General features: G+C 43.2%; 1 long non-coding RNA gene across 1 annotated transcript; it reads left to right on the top strand.

Moving 5' to 3' along the window:
- Positions 1–4,543: 4,543 nt before the first annotated feature.
- LOC134738191 (uncharacterized) lies at positions 4,544–16,392 on the top strand. The gene is made up of 3 exons (XR_010123803.1): positions 4,544–4,865; positions 14,313–14,437; positions 16,106–16,392. It is a non-coding gene; the product is annotated as an uncharacterized LOC134738191 (long non-coding RNA).
- Positions 16,393–18,585: the final 2,193 nt, after the last annotated feature.

Genomic DNA, 18,585 nt, shown 5'->3' on the forward strand with positions numbered 1-18,585 from the left:
AGCCCTGGACCTGGGGACTTTACATCCCAGCATAGCACCCTTCATTCTCTCCCAGGGCTTCTGCATTCTCTGAGGGAAGAACTCAGCCTCAGTGTCCAGCTAAGGCTTCCAACAGCAAGGAGTTCTGTCAGAGTAGCCGGGCCTGGGCTGGTGAGGGGGTCTTTGCTGCCTTTGCTAGGTTTCTGTCCCTCTGGGTGGGGTAGGGGTGCTTGCTGTCATGAATGATAGGAGACAGGAACATGAAGGTCTCAGGACTTGGGGTCATGAGATGGCAGCTAAGCTGCTCCCACAATGATAAAAGGGACCTCTTCCTTAAATAAGGCTGAACCAAGAGGCTGAGCAAGGTAGCTGGTGTGGAGGCACAATGGAGAGGATGCTGCCCCGGGCCTGTGAGTCTCCCATTCTTTTTGCCCTTTATCCTATAGGTCATGGGGGGTGCCTTGGGAATGGGGTGTGAAGGCCAGCATCTGTTCCAGTGAGATTTCTATATGGAGTCCTGATATAAACCTGGAGATTTCTATATGGAGTCCCTCTGAGCAGAGGAACTTGAGCTCCAAGCCTGGAAATAATAAAATGGGGCCCTGGGAGTCGCCATTGATAGATCCAAAGGCCCTTGGGTCCTTGAAACCCTGTGAGTCTCCTCGCTAGCACTAGATCCTAACAGGGAAGTCCATATGAGGATTTCTTGTTATTGTTATTTTTTTTGTTTCAGGCTCAGCTACTCTACTGCAGGTGCAAATAGGTAAGGAATAACATAGCCTCCTACCTACACTCCACTCTTCTGAATAGTTAACTCCTCTTTCTCTTTTTTCTTCCAGCTCTACATTTCTTTCTCTTTCTTCATTTCCTTCTCCTTCCATGATGAAGTCAGGACTAGAGCCCCAAGCCCCCAGCCTGCTTGCTGGACCCCAGTTTGTTAGAACTGGGAGGGAACATATAGATCATTAATCTCAAACTCCTCATTTTATAGGTGAGAAAACTAAAGTGCAGAGAGGGGAAGTGACCTGTCCCACACCACTCGCATCAGGATTTAAACATATGTCTTGATGCTAAGCCTGGTGTGTTCTCTATTATCTATTACTCTCCACTCCTCTTTGTTTTGTCTTTTTTTCTCCTCAAATGTCCTAACATTTTTTTCTAATTCCTGGGCATTGGGCTATATATATGAGACATGGCTAAGACCTAGATAGGGGGAGTCAGGAGAGTAGAGTGGGAAGGGCATGAGCTTTGGAGTAAGACTGGCTGGAAATAGTAGATGCACAATAAATACCTGGGGAATAGATGGATAAATGATTTGGTATTAATCTTAACCTTGTAGTCTTGAGCAAGTCAGTTTTACTGAATCTCATCTGAAAAGAAGAGAATAATGTTTCCCTTGTAGGATTGTTATGAGAATTAAAAATATAAGCAAAAAGATGCATGTAAAGCCTTTAAATAAAGCATCAGTCACCTCATATGCCAACTACAAAAGGTTACAATTTTATTGATAATAACGTTTAACAGTCTATTCTTGTGATAAATTGATGCATAATATCTGAGGAACATCATTACCCCGACCACTTGCTTCTGTGATAGCAAATTCATTTTACTTTATATCTTGACTCCTACTGAGTTTTAAAGCTTTCTGGCTATGAAAGATGCTTAGGTCTTGCTGAGACTATGGAAAAAAATGTCATGACTATTTAGCAAGATCTTACATGGACATAGGAAAGGTGTGTAGCAGTATCTACCAGGTATATGCCATGCTAATTCTTAGGTTACTTACTCTTCCCTTGAAGAGTTTATCAGCAAGTGAGACACACACTGGGGGACTTGAACCACATAACTGCTGCTTTCTCCTCTTAGGCTCAGCCTATAAGCTAGTGTATTACTTTACCAACTGGTTGCTGTATTGACCAGAACCAGCCAAGTTATTTCCTAAGAATGTGAACCCATATCTGTATACAACTGATGTATGCCTTCGCTACTGTGAATGACAGAATTGCTTCTTATGAATGGAATGATAGTGATGTCCTATATCCTCAGTTCCAAGCTCTGAAAGAATGATCTGTAGGAATTGAGTCTACAGTGAGTGAGAGACAGGGAGGGATAATGGAAAACCCAAGCTCAGTCTCAGGTTCATTCTCACTACATAAATTTCTGAGAGGCAAAGTCCTTTGCAGACAGTTTGTTCCTGAAAAGAATATGCACATTTCTGACAGTTATGGTAAAATATAACATAAACACTACCTGGGCAGTTGGGGAGGAATGCTTGCCTTGGGGACTTTAGAAGTTGTGCTTGGCAGCTGCCCATTCCCCAGAGAGTCACGAATGAGAGCAAGAAAAGTTGCTTTCTGTGATATCTGCATCCTGCAGGCTCACAGAGTTCTCACGGAGATCTCACAGAAGCACATTTTGTTTCTTTCTGCAGCAATGGTGACCTGGTCAACTTGCTGGCCACTGGTAGATGGAACTTTGGTACTCAGAAGTAGGGCCTTCTCATGGCCAGGGGATGAGGGTGGAGGCAAGAGAGTCCCCAAGGCTGAGGTGGGAAACAATAATGCCAGAGAAGGAGGTGAAGATGGTTATTCCAGAGGAGAAAAAGGTTGGCACCTGCAAAGATGATATCTGAGTGGGGAGGGCTGGCTACAGCAGCTATGGAGAGATAGCAATGGTGCAGTGAGAATCAAGTACTTAAAAGAATATAGAGAATGATGCATGGTAGGGAGGAAGGTTGGTGGTAAAGAAGAGCTATTGTCTGCTGATGAGAATGGAAGAGCCCTGGGCTGAGTCATAGGCTTTGCTGCTGGAAAGTAGTAAGAAAAGATAATCAGCATCACAGGCATGTGGACTCTGGGGTTGGAAAAGGAGATGGTGAAATAGATTTGACTTGTATATAAAAAAGCCATTTAAGCTACTTTTTAGATTATGAAAGTAATGCATTCCCATAATTATTTTAAAAATCAGATAACTCAATTGTTTGACATAAAAAGTAACTTGCTCCTCTTCCTTCTTCCCCTCCCCAATTATCTAGAGGTAGCAGTGTGATGGTTAGAACAAGTTGTACTTAAGTTTTTAAATTCTCACTGTAATAGTCAGTAGACTTTCTGATGGTTACCTATAAGTTAACAAGCTAATTCTTACCTGTGGTATTTGACCAATATTTCTTCTTCCTGAGATGTCCTTTCCACGAACATGGCTTTTTCCACCTCCACAACTCAAATAAATAAGAGTCTTTGCACCCAAAACTCCAAACTGCATCTTTTCTTCCCCATTTTAAGTTATCCAGTTTGGTGCTAGTCAATTTACTTCCACCAAACAAACAAACAAACAAACCTTTCTAGCTATTAAATACCTGAACTTAAAAAACAAAACAGATAAATTAGAGAAGTTGTGATATGGTTTACAAAACATTAATTACAGGCTTATCATAATCAGGAACAAACCTAGAGTGTTTAAATAGTGTTTATAGGCTATACAACTGTTGACTATGGCAGAGGATATGACATAATTTTAATACCTATAAGTTCTGTTCTAGATATTGAGGCACTTTAAAATGTTGGATTCAGCTTAAATTTAATAGTACATCTTTGGGGGGCAGAAATGCCATATTAAATATATATATATACAGATTGTAAGTCACATCTTAATTTCGGAAATAGTAAGTATTAAGAAATAAACATCTAAGAGTTAAAGAAATATGATATTTGAACAACTGCCCTATGAAAGATCTCACTAGTAAAGAAAATGTATATGTACCTTTGATGTTATAAATAAATGGAAACATACTATTCAATAAGTACACTGAAGAAAAAATTTAAATTAAAAACACTTATTTGTTGATTAACATTTACATTTTTGGGTTTCTTTATCTTAACTCTAAAAATCCAGAAGGAGTTATTGTAAAATACAGAATAAGAATTGCTATCAGAGATCATGTGGGGAGAATTCCTGGGGTCTGCTAATATTAATATAGACAAGCTCTCTGCCTATATTCATAACCATTGGTGCCACAGCTGCCAATCGCAAGATTTTCAACTGTTCTGTCATTGACTTCCTTCACCGACATGGATTTGATGGCATTGACCTGAATATCAAATATCCAGGGTCTCAGGGAAGCCCACCTGAGGACAAACAGTAATTTACCATCCTGGTTAAGCTGGGAATTGTGGGATATGATGAGATTTCTCTTCAAATAGCCTGATCAATCCTTTATTCTTTAATTCATAGTACCCCCCTTTCCCTTTTCTCTTCTTTCTTCCTTTCTGCCTTTGTTACTTGCCCAGACATGCCACAGTACCAGTTGTTATCAGTACCAGCTCACATTCCTTTCCTTATTTGGAAGAAAGACTAGCTCTCTAGCTCACTGCAGACACACTTTCCTGTTTCCCCTCTCTCCCTTCCATGCCCACATTGTCTAAAGAAAGTTCAAAGGTTTAGCCTACCAGGACCAGTTTAGATTGAGCGGCTCGACTCTGGCCAATGCGGAAAGGGGACAGGGGCAGGACTTGCATCAGGAATAAATGCTCTTGTGCCCCTTTGTTCAGGTGTGCTCTCATGGCAACTGGCCAAGGAGGAGCACCTCTCTGCACAGAAGTAAAATTGCTTTGCTGAAAATCCTTTGTTTGAGTGTTCAATTTCCTTAGGATTTTGAGCATTATTTCTAACAATTCTGGCACCCAACGTGGGGCAAATGTTCTCCTTTGGGAGGTGGTCTTCTGTCACCCCACCCATCGGGGATGCGTCCCACTGTCTAGTTACAGTGGCCCAATGGGATCAGGGCCCCCATTGTGATGAATAAATCTGGGTTCTCAGCAAAGTGGGGAGGAGAGGCTTGCAAGACCATGGCAATAAGAGGACAAGATAACTCTTCTGCATGAACCAAGGTAGGATACCTTGCAAAGGTGATAAAGTATTTCCTTGGTGGTCAGGATAATTTGGAGGTTGAGAGTGTGTGAATGGTGCTAAGCATTATTTTGTGTGGAGTGAGGGAGTTGTCTCTGTGGTCTCATGCTGCCATCTATCTGCTAGGGGCAGGAACAGTCAGAGCAGACAAAGAGAAAGAAGGGTGTAAGGAACGTCCAGCAGGTGAGCTATAGGATAGGCAGGAAACCCCTAACGGGAGGGGCTGAGCATCTAGAAAGAGGGAGGTAAGACACCTCTAACAGGAGAGGTTGAACCCCCTCTTAAAGCCTCAGTGAGCCTCTAGAAAGAGGGGGGTAGACACCTCTAACTGGAGAGGTTGGAGGACTCCCCCCCCCATAAAGAGTCAAGAGAGTGATGAAATTCCTTCTGATAGCCCCTTGGGGCTTATGCTAAAGTATTGGAAAGATAATGAGAGAACCAAGTACAAACAAAAGCAGCAGATGATAAAATGTTGTTTTATTTAGGTTCGAGAACTCATCCTTAAACCCTCACTGTTCTGGCCAAAACTTAAGTCTAATGAGGAGTGAATTTGTCAGCTCTTAATCGAGCATGTTAATGATAAAAGCCCTGTCTCCCAGGAAGACATTGATTACACACTTTGTTGGAGGCAGGGACCTGCCCTCCTTTACCCTTTAGAATCTGGAGGGAGAGGTTGGGCGTGGTGGCTCACGCCTGTAATCCCAGCACTTTGGGAGGCCGAGGTCAGGAGATCGAGACAATCCTGGCTAACATGATGAAACTCCTTCTCTGCTAAAAATACAAAAAATTAGCCGGGCGTGGTGGCAGGCTCCTGTAGTCCGAGCTACTCGGGAGGCTGAGGCAGGAGAATGGCAGGAACCCAGGAGGCGGAGCTTGCAGTGAGCCAGGATTGCACCATTGCACTCCAGCTTGGGCAACAGAGTGAGACTCCATCTTGAAAAAAAAAAAAGAATCTGGAAGGAGAGAGCCAGAAACCAACCCGTCTGGAAGGGAAAGAGTCCCCATGTCTAGACAACTCACACCCACTAACACGTGGGACCCTCTAGATTCATCTTCTTCCATTCAGTGCCTCTGATCCCACTCCTCCGGTTGCCGTTTCAGATCCCTCTCCTGCTTGCGTCACCGATCCTGCCCCTCTGGTTCCCGTTTCCATTTCAGGACCCTCCCCTGCTTGCATCGCTCTTCTGGCTGTCCCCGATCCCGCCCCTCCGGTTCCTATTTCCATTTCAAGCCCCTCCCCTGCTTGTGTCACTCTTCCTGTTGCCCCTCCCCCTGCCCCATCCCCCTCCTCTGGTTCCCATTTCAGGCCACTCTCTAGCCTGTACCATCCCTCCGGCTGTGGTTTCAGGTTACTCCCCAGCCATTTCAGGCCACTCCCTCACCTGTGTCACTTGCCTGTGTTCCATTCCTCCAGCTGCTGCTGTGGATCTCTCACCTGCTTGTGGTGCCTATCTGACTATCGCCCTACATTCTTCCCTTACTTACATTGCTCCTCCTCCCTATAATCCAGACTTTGCGGAATTGCCGTCTTGTGAGCCTGCCCGCACAACCTATTAAGTATCTCTCCTTAAAGGGGCTTCAATGTGAGATAGAGCAATGTCAAAAGGATATTCAAAACTTTCCATTTCCCTCCACAACTAAAGAGCCAGATCCAACTTTCTTTCCTCTAAGAGAGGTACCAAAAGGGGGGTTGGGGGGGTAGGCATTGGCTTTGTAAATGCTCCCTTGACTAGTTCAGAAGTCCAGAATTTTAAAAAGGAGCTTAAGCTATTACTGGATGACCCTTTTAGAGTAGCAGATCAAATTGATCAATTTCTAGGGCCTCAGATATGCACTTGGGCTGAGTTGATGTCCATCTTGGACATCCTCTTTTCAGAGGAAGAACAAAGTATGATTCGTAGGGCTGCTATGGCGGTTTAGGAAGGTGAGCACCCTCCTGGTCAAAATGCTCCACCTGTGGACAATAAATTTCCCGCCCGAGACCCCCAGTGGGAAAATAACAATGCAAATCACCGGGAAAACATGCAGGACCTAAGGGAGAAGATAATAAAAGAAATTCAAGAATCAGTACCCCGAACTCAAAATCTTTCTAAGGCATTTGATATTCAACAGGAAAAAGATGAAGGACCCACTAGATTCTTAAATAGATTGAGCGAGCAAATGAGACAATATGCAGGCCTCAATTTAGAAAACCCCCTTAGACAAGGAACGTTAAAACTTCACTTCATTACTAAAAGTTGGCCAGACATTTCCAAAAAACTACAAAAGACAGAAAATTAGGAGGACCATCCCCTGAGTGAACTTCTCAGGGAGGCTCAAAAAGTATATGTGAGAAGAGACCAGGAAAAACGAAAACAAAAGACACAACATATTATTCACCTTCCAACAGATGGCTCCAAACCCATATATCTCTAAGCAGGGCTTTCAAGGGACCAGAGATTATAAGGGGCCGAAACCCTCCTTTAGAGGACTCAAGCCTCCATCTGGAGGGTTGAGACCCTCGTTTAACAAACCCTCTAAGGGGTATAGGGGAGCAAAGGCAGAGAATACTAAAACTGAGAAGGAAGGACAAGATAGATGCTACAAATGTAGAAGAACAGGACACTTCAAGAGAAAATGTCCTGAACTAAAGAAAGAGAGAGCAACTTTCACACTCATGACTTTTGAAGAACAATAGGGGAGTTAAGGGCTCTGCCACTTTTATTTTGAGTCCCACCAGGAGCCCTTGAAATTTGCAGGTGGGACCTAAACATGAATTTATCACCTTTTTAGTTGATTCAGGGGCTTCACATTCCTGTTTGTGTCCCTCCACCTGGTCTTACCTGCTCTTCAGAAGAAATTTTAGTCTCAGGGGTAAAAGGAGAAGGATTTAAGGCAAAAATTTTAGAAAGCACGGAAGTCAGATATCAAGATTGATTTACTCATATTCAATTTTTATTAATTACTGAAGCTGGAACTAATCTATTAGGAAGACACTTAATGCTAAGGCTAAATATAGGCCTTCAAGTGAGCCCTAAGGGATTCCTCATTTCACTACACTTACTCACTGCTGTGGATGAGAAATATATTCATCCTGATGTCTGGTCAAAGGAAGGAAATAGAGGAAAATTCCAAATCCCTCCAATAACATACCAAACTAAAAACTCCTGGGGAAATAGTAAGGAGAAAGTAATACCCCATTCCTTTAGAGGGCAGGGTAGGACTAAAGCCTGTAATTGAAAGTCTCGTTAAAGATGGGTTTCTTTAACCCTGTGTTTCTCCTTACAATACCCCAATCCTGCCTGTCAAGGAATCAGATAGGTCATATCGATTAGTGCAAGACCTTAGAGCCATTAATCAAATAGTCCAGACTACTCACCCCGTTGTTCCTAACCCTTACACCATTCTTAGCAAAATTCCATACAATCATCAGTGGTTTACAGTGACAGATTTAAAGGATGCCTTCTGGGCATTCCCCTTGGCTGAGGATAGCCAAGATGTATTTGCTTTTGAGTAGGAAGATCCCCATTCGGGGCAGAGACAAAAATATCAATGGACAGTCTTGCCCCAAAGGTTCACAGACTCCCCCAACCATTTTGGTCAGATTCTAGAATAAGTACTAGAGAAAGTCATAGTCCCTAAGCAAATATGTCTGCTTCAGTACGTGGATGATCTCCTTATGTCTAGTAAAGATATAAAGGAAGTAGGTGAATTCTCTACACATATTCTCAATCACTTGCAATGCAGGTCTCAAAAGGGAAACTTCAGTATGAAGAACCTGAAGTTAAATACTTAGGTCACCTAATCAGTGCTGGCAAATGAAAAATATGGCCTGAAAGAGTGGAGGGAATTTTTTCCCTACCCCTGCCTCAAACTAAACGAGAACTCAGGAAATTTTTAGGACTAATTGGACATTGCCATTTATGGATTGACTCATATGCATTAAAAAGTAAACTTCTGTATGAGAAACTTACCCAGTAGAAGCCTTATCATCTCTTGTGGACTTCTGAGGAAATCCAGCAAGTTGAAGAATTAAAAGAGATGCTCATAACCACCCTATTCTAGCTCTACCCTCCCTAGAAAAGCCATTTCACCTTTTTGTTAACGTGAATAATGGGGTAGCTCTAGGAGTGTTTACCCAAGATCATGGAGGCTGCCGACAGCCCGTGGCCTTCCTGTCAAAAGTCTTAGACCCAGTCACTCATAGGTGGCCCCAGTGTATCTAATCCATCGTGGCTACAGCAGTATGAGTTGAAGAAAGTAGGAAGTTAACCTTTGGAGGAAAATTAACAGTAAGCACTCCCCACCAAGTTAGAACTATTTTAAATCAGAAAGCAGGAAGGTGGATCAGTGACTCAAGGATTTTAAAATATGAGGCTATCTTACTGAAAAAGATGATTTAATATTAACTACTGATAATTCACTTAATCCAGTAGGCTTTCTAACAGGGGATCCAAGCTTAAAAAGAGAGCATACATGTTTAGATTTGATTGATTACCATACAAAAGTTCGACCAGACTTAGGAGAAACTCCCTTCAAGACAGGGTGGCACTTATTCATAGACACATCCTCCTGGGTATTTGAAGGGAAAAGACCTACTAGGTATTTAGTAATTGATGGAGAAATGCTTGAAGAAGTAGAATCAGGAAGACTGCCTAATAATTGGTCTGCCCAGATGTGTGAACTGTTTGCACTCAGCCAAGCTTTAGAACATTTACAAACCAAGAAGGAACTATCTATACCAACTCTAAGTATGCCTTTATCGTGGCATACACATTTGGAAAAATTTAGACGGAGAGGGGTCTTATCAATAGTAGAGGCCAAGATTTAGTTCATAGAGAACTAATTGTTCATGTCCTCAACAATCTCCAATTGCCAGAAGAGATAGCTATTGTACATGTCCCAGGGCATCAAAAGAACTTGTCTTTCATAAGTCAGGGAAATAATCTCACAGATCAGATAGCAAAGCTAGTTGCTGTTTATTCTGAAACACCTGTTTTTCATTTAAATCCATGCCTTCCTTCTCCTACTGCAACCCCCATTTTCTCTTCCATTGAAAAAGAGACGTTAATAAGAATGGAGCTAGAAAGAACACAGAAGGGAAATGGATATTACCAGATCAAAGACAGATGTTGTCAAAACCTCTCATGAGGAAGGTCTTGTCTCAATTACATCAAGGGACCCACTGGGGACCCCAAGCAATGTGTGATGCAGTTCTCCAGGTTTATGGGTGTATAAAAATTTACAGCCTGGCCAAACAAGTTACAGATAGTTGCTTAATATGTAAAAAGACTAATAGGCAGATTCTAAGGAAATTGCCCCTTGGAGGAAGGAATCCAGGGCTGAGACTATTTCAAAGTGTTCAGATTGATTATACTGAAATGCCCCCAATTGGTCATTTAAAATACTTATTAGTAATAATAGACCACTTTACCCACTGGGTAGAGGCTATCCCATTCTCAAGTGCAACCACCAAAAATGTAGTTAAGGCATTAATTGAAAACATCGTACCCAGATTTGGACTAATAGAAAATATTGATTCAGATAATGGAACCCGTTTCACTGTCATTAAGAAGTTAGCCCAGGTACTAGATATAAATTAGGAATGCCATAACCCTTGGCATCCATCCTCCTCAGGAAGAGTAGAGCAAATGAATCAGACTCTAAAAACACCACTTAACTAAGTTAGTTTTAGAAACTCAAATGCCATGGGCTAAATGTCTTCCTATTGTTTTGTTAAGAATCCAGACTGCCCCTCGAAGAGATATTGGCCTTTCCCCTTATGAAATGCTCTATGGATTGCCCTACTTACACTCCACTGCTGACATCCCTACATTTGAGACAAAAGATCAGTTCTTCAAAAATTATATACTTGGTCTATCCTCTACCTTCTCTTCCCTTAAGACTAAAGGTCTCATAGCACAGGTGCCGCCTCTGCAGCTTCTAGCACATCAACATCAGCCTGGAGACCATGTCCTCATCAAAGGGTGGAAGGAAGGGAAGCTCAAGCCAGCCTGGGAAGGACCCTACCTAGTTCTCCTAACTACTGAGACTGCAGTCCAGACAGCGGAAAGAGGATGAACTCATCACACCCAAGTCAAAAAGGCACCGCCACCTCCAGAATCATGGATTGTCACTCCAGGGCTCACCCCCACTAAACTAACTCTAAAAGGAAGCTAATAATCACTTGTTTATTTTCTTTTTTCTTTTCAACAGAGGTCATCTTGTCATCAGTGTAACTCAGGCTAGCCATCCTTTAACCCTTCAGTTCGACGCTTGTTCAGTCATCCTGTGTGGAGACAAGCAAGCTCAAAGAAAGCTATCCCATGTTGATAAGTATCTACGTCCATACTGCAAAGAGTCAACCAAGTATAAGTATGGATCTTTAAAAAGTCCCTGTAGTGACTGGGCAGATGTTTGGTGGACCACTAAGTACAAAGGGTGGACAGCCAGGCCCCCGGTTTCAAATAGGTTACAGGGACTAAAACGAAAACTCCAACTAGTCCGTGGTCCCACCCCACCAAATTGCAAGCCATTGCACTGTAACCCTTTATTGCTGATTATAAATAATCCCCGGACAATGGCCCAAGAACCCTCTATATTCGAATGGTATGGGTTAGGAGCAGACGTTGCAGGACAAGACCGTATAGGTATCTTCCCTCTAAGGTTAGTTAAACCACTGGTTAACAATAATAAAGAAATTCAGACCCAGAGTCCAGGAGACACGTGGAACCCAACACTCTACCCAAGTATAGTGAGTCCAACGTCCTCCTCCCATCTCCAAAATGACCCAACCAAGGTAACAGTTGTGGAGGTAGAAAATTTAAGGCAAACTATAGCTCTAGAGACAGGATATGAGTCTCTAGAGCTGTATGGTAGCTCTCTTCCAAAACTCCTCAGCTTGGGACAACAAATCATGCCAAGCTCTTTCTCTGCTCTTCCCTGAAATTCGACACTCTGTGGGTCAGCCCCCGAGGGTCATCCAGCGTCCATCTCCCAATGCCAATTTTACTTCGTGTCTCTCACGACAGGGGGAAGACTTGACATTCCCAGGAGCCTTAACGGGATGCAGTGAGCTTAAACTCTTCCAAGAGCTTACCCATCAGTCTGCCCTTAGCCATCCTCGAGCAGATGTGTGGTGGTATTGTGGTGGACCAATACTGGACACTCTGCCAAGTAACTGGAGCGGAATTTGTACTTTAATTCAATTGGCCATCCCTTTCACCCTGGCATTTCATCAACTGGAAAGGATAGGAACCAAACATCGCCAAACAAGAGAGGCCCCCTATGGGTCCTTTGATTCTTATGTTTATGTAGATGCCATTGAGGTCCCACGAGGAGTGCCAAATGAATTTAAGGCCCGAAATCAAATAACTGCCAGATTTGAATCTACATTCTTCTGGTGGTTAACTATGAATAAAAATGTGAATTGGATAAATTACATTTATTACAATCAACAACGATTTATTAATTATAATAGAGATGCTATTAAAAGGATAGCTGAACAATTAGGACCCACCAGTCAAATGGCCTGGGAAAATAGGATAGCATTAGACATGACACTAGCAAAGGAGGGTGGAGTTTGTGTCATGTTGGGAACCAATGCTGTACTTATATCTCTAATAATACTGCTCCTGGTGGGACCATAACTAAAGCATTGCAAGGTCTTACTGCCTTATCAAATGAGCTAGCCAAAAATTCTGGACTAAATGATCCCTTCACAAATGTAATGGGAAATTAGTTCGGTAGATGGAAGGGACTTATGTCCTCAATCCTCATCTCTCTTGCCATCGGAATAGGGTTGCTCATTCTTGTAGGATGTTGTATTATACCCTGTGCCTGAGGACTAATACAAAGGCTTATTGAAACAGCTCTTACTAAAACCTCTTACGCTCCTCCTGCCCCTTATTCAAATGAGCTTTTCTTTCTAGAAGACCAAGTAGAACAACAGAGCCGAATTATGCTAAAAAGGTTTGAAGAGAAAGAGTTATAAAAAAAGAAGGGGAAAGCTGTGGGATATGATGAGGTTTCTCTTCAAATAGCCTGATCAATCCTTTATTCTTTAATTCATAGTACCCCCCCTTTCCCTTTTCTCCTCTTTCTTCCTTTCTGCCTTTGTTACATGCCCAGACATGCCACAGTACCAGGTGTTATCAGTACCAGCTCACATTCCTTTCCTTATTTGGAAAGACTAGCTCTCTAGTTCATTGCAGACACCCCTTCCCTTTCCCCTCTCTCCTTGAGAAGCCCACCTTATCTAAAGAAAGTTCAAATATTTAGCCAACCAGGACTAGTTTAGATTGTGTGGCTCGACTCCGGCTAATGGGGAAAGGGCACAGGGGCAGTACTTGCATCAGGAATAAAGGCCCTCACGCCCCTTTGTTCAGGTGTGCTCTCATGGCGACTGGACAAGCAGAAGCACCTCTTTGCACAGAAGTAAAATTGCTTTGTTGAAAATCCTTTGTTTGAGTGTTTGATTTCCTTAGGATTTTGAGCATTATTTCCAACAGAATGGAGCACCAGCTCTGTGTCGTCTTGTAGAGAAGCTTGTACCTTAATGGATTTTCTGTAAGGGCTGAATTTCCTGGGGATAGCAAAGGATGTTGCCCTCAGGCAGTACATGGGTTAAGGTGTTTGGGAGTTGCAAGCAATAGAAACAGACTCTTTGGTTAGTGTAAGCCCAAAGGGAATTATTGGAAAGATATAGGTATCTGAAGAAACACAAGGGAGAAATCCTTGGACTGGGAAGGAGGAGCCACTCATTATCTCAGTCATTCATTCAGTAAATGTTTATTGAGCATCTACTGTCATCTAGGCACTGTGCTTCACACTGTAGTTAGGGCAGTTAATGACAGAAACATGATCCTTGCTCTTGTGGGGCTTGCAAAGAGGATACAGACTCCAAAAAAAAGTATCAAACAATCATAAGTTGTGATAAGAGCTATGATGGAAGCAAATAGGATGATCAGGGAAGTCTTCTCTGAGGAAGTGACATTTAAGCTGTGATATGAATAATTAACAGCAACCAGCCACAAAAAGAATAGGGAGAAAATTGTTCTAAGGCAGTTGGAACAGCATTAGCAAAAGCCTGGAGGCAGGAAAAACCTTAGCGTGGCTAATTAGCAAAAGCTTGGGGGCAGAAAGAGCTTAGCATGGCTATCGACAAATCCAAAAAGTTTAGCGCTTTAGAAGGAAGAGTGAACTCTGCCAGGAGCTCCTAGGTTTTTTCTTTGGAATTGCCATTAACTGTAACTTGGACCCAAGGACAACTAGTATGTGTAGTATCTCTTTGTTCCAAGTTATACTTTATCAAGACCCATACCTGTATATTGGGGACTATTTCTAGAAAAGGGGAATTGCTAGGAGCTGGGAAGAAGCCTAAGAGGTGCTTACTATAGAAAATAGATAATAAAGACAGCCACTCAAATCCACCCTCACTCTCTCTGTAGGAAATATTGGAGGCTTTTGAAGAAGAGGCTAAAGGAACAGGACACCCCAGGCTGTGTATCACAGCAGCTATATCTGCTGGCAAGGAGACCATTGATGCAGGATATGAAATTTCAGAGATCAAGAAGTGAGTGCAGTGTGTCTCTTGGGAGTCCCCAAATCCCAGAGCAGAGATTTCTAAACTTTTTGGTGGACAGCATCCCAAGCAGTGCTGTAAGTGTAATGTTGGAAAAACTAGCGTGCAATGCCAAAGAGACTTGAGGACTTGGTGGCTTTGGAATAAGATGGTGGCCCCTTTAAATGGTCATTGTGGTAGGCTTTGGGGAGAAGAAGACTAAGATTTAAGGCCATGCAGAATCTTTATAATAGCAGTCCTCATCATCAATTTCTCCTGAAAAAGGATATAAAGTCACCAAAGCTATTATTGACAAAGCAATAGGATAGTTACTCACTATGATTCCCGTGCTCCTAGACACATGTGTTTCTCAGTTACGAGCTCTAACAACCACATTTCCTAGCTTTCTGCTTTGGGTTTTTTCTGTTTTTGTCAAGGAAGTAAAAAAGGCTTCCTGTCCAGCCCTATGGGGGTTGCAGAAAATAACATTGTTCCCTGGAGCACCATAGGAAGCCACATTGGTGGGGTCATATGGATATCTACTTGACATATGTTTCCCATGGCTATCATTTTTTGCTCTTAAATTTTCTGTAAGAAAATGCCCCCAGGGAGTGTAAATTAGTTCAACCATTGTGGAAGACAGTGTGGCGATTCCTCAAGGATCTAGAACTAGAAATACCATTTGACCCAGCAATCCCATTACTGGGTAAATACCTAAAGGATTATAAATCATGCTGCTATAAAGATACATGCACATGTATGTTTATTGCGGCACTATTCACAATATCAAAGACTTGGAACCAATCCAAATGTCCATCAATAATAGACTGGATAAAGAAAATGTGGTACATATACACCATTAAATACTATGTAGCCATAAAAAAGGATGAGTTCGTGTCCTTTGCAGGGACATGGATGAAGCTGGAAACCATCATTCTCAGCAAAATATCACAAGGACAGAATACCAAACACTGCATGTTCTCACTCATAAGTGGGAGTTGAACAATGAGAACACATGGACACAGGGAGGGGAACATCACACACCGGGACCTGTTGGGGATGGGAGACTGGGGGATGGATAGCGTTAGGAGAAATACCTAACTCTAAGTGTACCTAGGCAAACACCCTACATGGAGTCAGACTGTTACTGTGTCTATGTAGAAAAGGAAGACATAAGAAACTCCGTTTCGATCTGTAATTTTGAACAATTGTTTTGCCCTGAGATGCTGTTAATCTGTAACTTTAGCCCCAACCCTGTGCTCACAGAAACATGTGCTGTATGGAATCAAGGTTTAAGGGATCTAGGGCTGTGCAGGATGTGCCTTGTTAACATTATGTTTACATGCAGTATGCTTGGTAAAAGTCATTGCCATTCTCCATTCTTGATTAAACAAGGGCACAATGCACTGCGGAAAGCCGCAGGGACCTCTGCCCAAGAAAGCCTGGGTATTGTCCAAGGTTTCTCCCCACTGAGACAGCCCAAGATATGGCCTCATGGGAAGTGAAAGACTTGACCGTCCCCCAGCCCAGCACCCGTAATCTGTGCTGAGGAGGTTTGGTAAAAGAGGAAGGCCTCTTGCGGTTGAGATAAGAGGAAGGCCTCCATCTCCTGCATGCCCCTGGGAATGGAATATCACAGTGTAAAAACCGATCATACGAATTCGTTCTATTCTGATATAGGAGAAAACTGCCCTGTGGCTGGAGGCGAGATATGCTGGCGGAAATGCTGCTCTGTTACTGTTTGCTACACTGAGATGTTTGGGTGGAGAGAAGCATAAATCTGGCCTGCGTGCACGTCCAGGCATAGTACCTTCCTTGAACTTATTTGTGACACAGATTCCTTTGCTCACATGTTTTCTTGCTGACCTTCTCCCTACTATCACCCTGTTCTCCTGCCACAGTCCCCTTGCTAAGATAGTGAAAATAATAATTAATAAATACTGAGGGAACTCAGAGACCGGTGCTGGTGCAGGTCCTCTGTATGCTGAGCACTGGTTTCTGGGCCCACTGTTCTTTCTCTATACTTTGTCTCTGTGTCTTATTTCTTTTCTCAGTCTCTTGTCCCACCTGATGAGAAATACCCACAGATGTGGAGGGGCAGGCCACCCCTTCATATACTGACACGTATACCTATGTAACATTGTGCCCAAGTACCCTAGAACTTAAAGTATAATAATAATTAAAAAAAGATATACTTAAAAAAAAAAAAAGAAAAGAAAATGCCCCCAGGCTGGGCGTGGTGGCTCACACCTGTAATCCCAGCACTTTGGGAGTCCCAGGTGGGTGGATTGCTTAAAGTCAGGAGTTCCAGACCAGCCTAACCAACATGGTGAGACTCTGTCTCTACTAAAAATACAAAAACTAACGGGCATGATGATGGGTGCCTGTAATCCTAGCTACTCAGGAGGCTGAGGCAGGAGAATCACTTGAACCCAGGAGGGCAGAGGTTGCAATGAGCTGAGATCGTGCCATTGCACTCCAGCGTGGGCAACAAAAGTGAAACTCCATCTCAAAAAAAAAAAGAAAAAGAAAAAGAAAATTCCCCCGGAATCCTGTTGGCTTAAAATCCTGTTCCAGGCTCCTTGATTTCATCAGTGCGATGACTTACGACTTCCAAGGTAGCTGGGACACACCTACAGTACACAACAGTCCCCTGCACATAGAATCCAAGGATCAGGGTGAAATGCGTTATTTCAACTGTGTAAGAAAGAAAAAGCTCAAATCATATGCAGAGGGGAGATGGGGAAGGGATTGGGGAGAATCTTGGTTGTATATTAAGGCTTTCTCTTTGGGGAACAATTGCTAGACTTTGTTCATCAAATACAACAAACTGTGGGGAAAAGAAAGAGAGATCAGACTGTAACTGTGTCTACGTAGAAAGAAGTAGACATAAGAGACTCCATTTTGTTCTGTACTAAGAAAAATTCTTCTGCCTTGAGATGCTGTTAATCTGTAACCCTACCCCCAACCCTGTGCTCGCAGAAACATATACTGTGTGGACTCAAGGTTTAATGGATTTAGGGCTATGCAGGATGTGCTTTGTTAAACAAATGCTTGAAGGCAGCATGCTTGTTAAAAGTCATCACCACTCCCTAATCTCAAGCACTCAGGGACACAAAACACTTCGGAATGCCTCAGGAACTTCTGCCTAGGAAAGCCAGGTATTGTCCAAAGTTTCTCCCCATGTGATAGTCCTGAAATATGGCCTTGTGGGAAGGGAAAGACCTGACCGTCCCCCAGCCTGACACCCGTAAAGGGTCTGTGCTGAGGAGGATTAGTAAAAGAGGAAGGCCTCTTTGCAGTTGAGATAAGAGGAAGGCATCTGTCTCCAGCTCGTCCCTGGGCAATGGAATGCCTCAGTGTAAAACCCGATTGTATATTCCATCTACTGAGATAGGAGAAAACCGCCTTAGGGCTGGAGATGAGACATGCTCGCGGCAATACTGCTCTTTAATGCGTTGAGATGTTTATGTATGTGCACATCAAAGCACAGCACCTTTTTCTTTACCTTGTTTATGATACAGAGACATTTGTTCACATGTTTTCCTGCTGACCCTCTCCCCACTATTACCCTACTGTCCTGCCACATCCCCCTCTCCGAGATGGTAGAGATAATGATCAATAAATACTGAGGGAACTCAGAGACTGGTGCCTGCGTGGGTCCTCCGTATGCTGAGTGCTGGTCCACTGGGCCCACTTTTCTTTCTCTATACTTTGTCTCTCTGTCTCTTTCTTTTCTCAGTCTCTTGTCCCACCCAACGAGAAACGCCCACAGGTGTGGAAGGGCAGGCCACCTCTTCACAAACACTGGTGATGAAATAATTTTGCCTTCTTCAGGACTATGCCATGATGTACTGGAGAGATAATGGGGTCCTAGCAGAGAAGCTCATCACAGGTCTCCCCACCTATGGGAGGACCTTCTGGCTCAGAAGCTCTGACACCTCAGGTAGAGCAGGGTCATCTGGTCCTTCTGCATGTGAGGCTGGATTCGGGACTTACTATGAGGTAACTGACATGGCTAATTCAGACTTCGGATGCGCTGGGGAAAGTTCCTTCACTCTCCAATTCACCCTGTCACTCTTCTCTTGAGTTCCTATACCCTGGCTTCTCATTGTTCTGAGTACAAGCAGCTTGATGGCTGTGGAACAGTTTCACTTGGG

Source organism: Pongo pygmaeus, chromosome 1 (assembly GCF_028885625.2).
Source record: "Pongo pygmaeus isolate AG05252 chromosome 1, NHGRI_mPonPyg2-v2.0_pri, whole genome shotgun sequence".
NCBI lineage: Eukaryota > Metazoa > Chordata > Mammalia > Primates > Hominidae > Pongo > Pongo pygmaeus.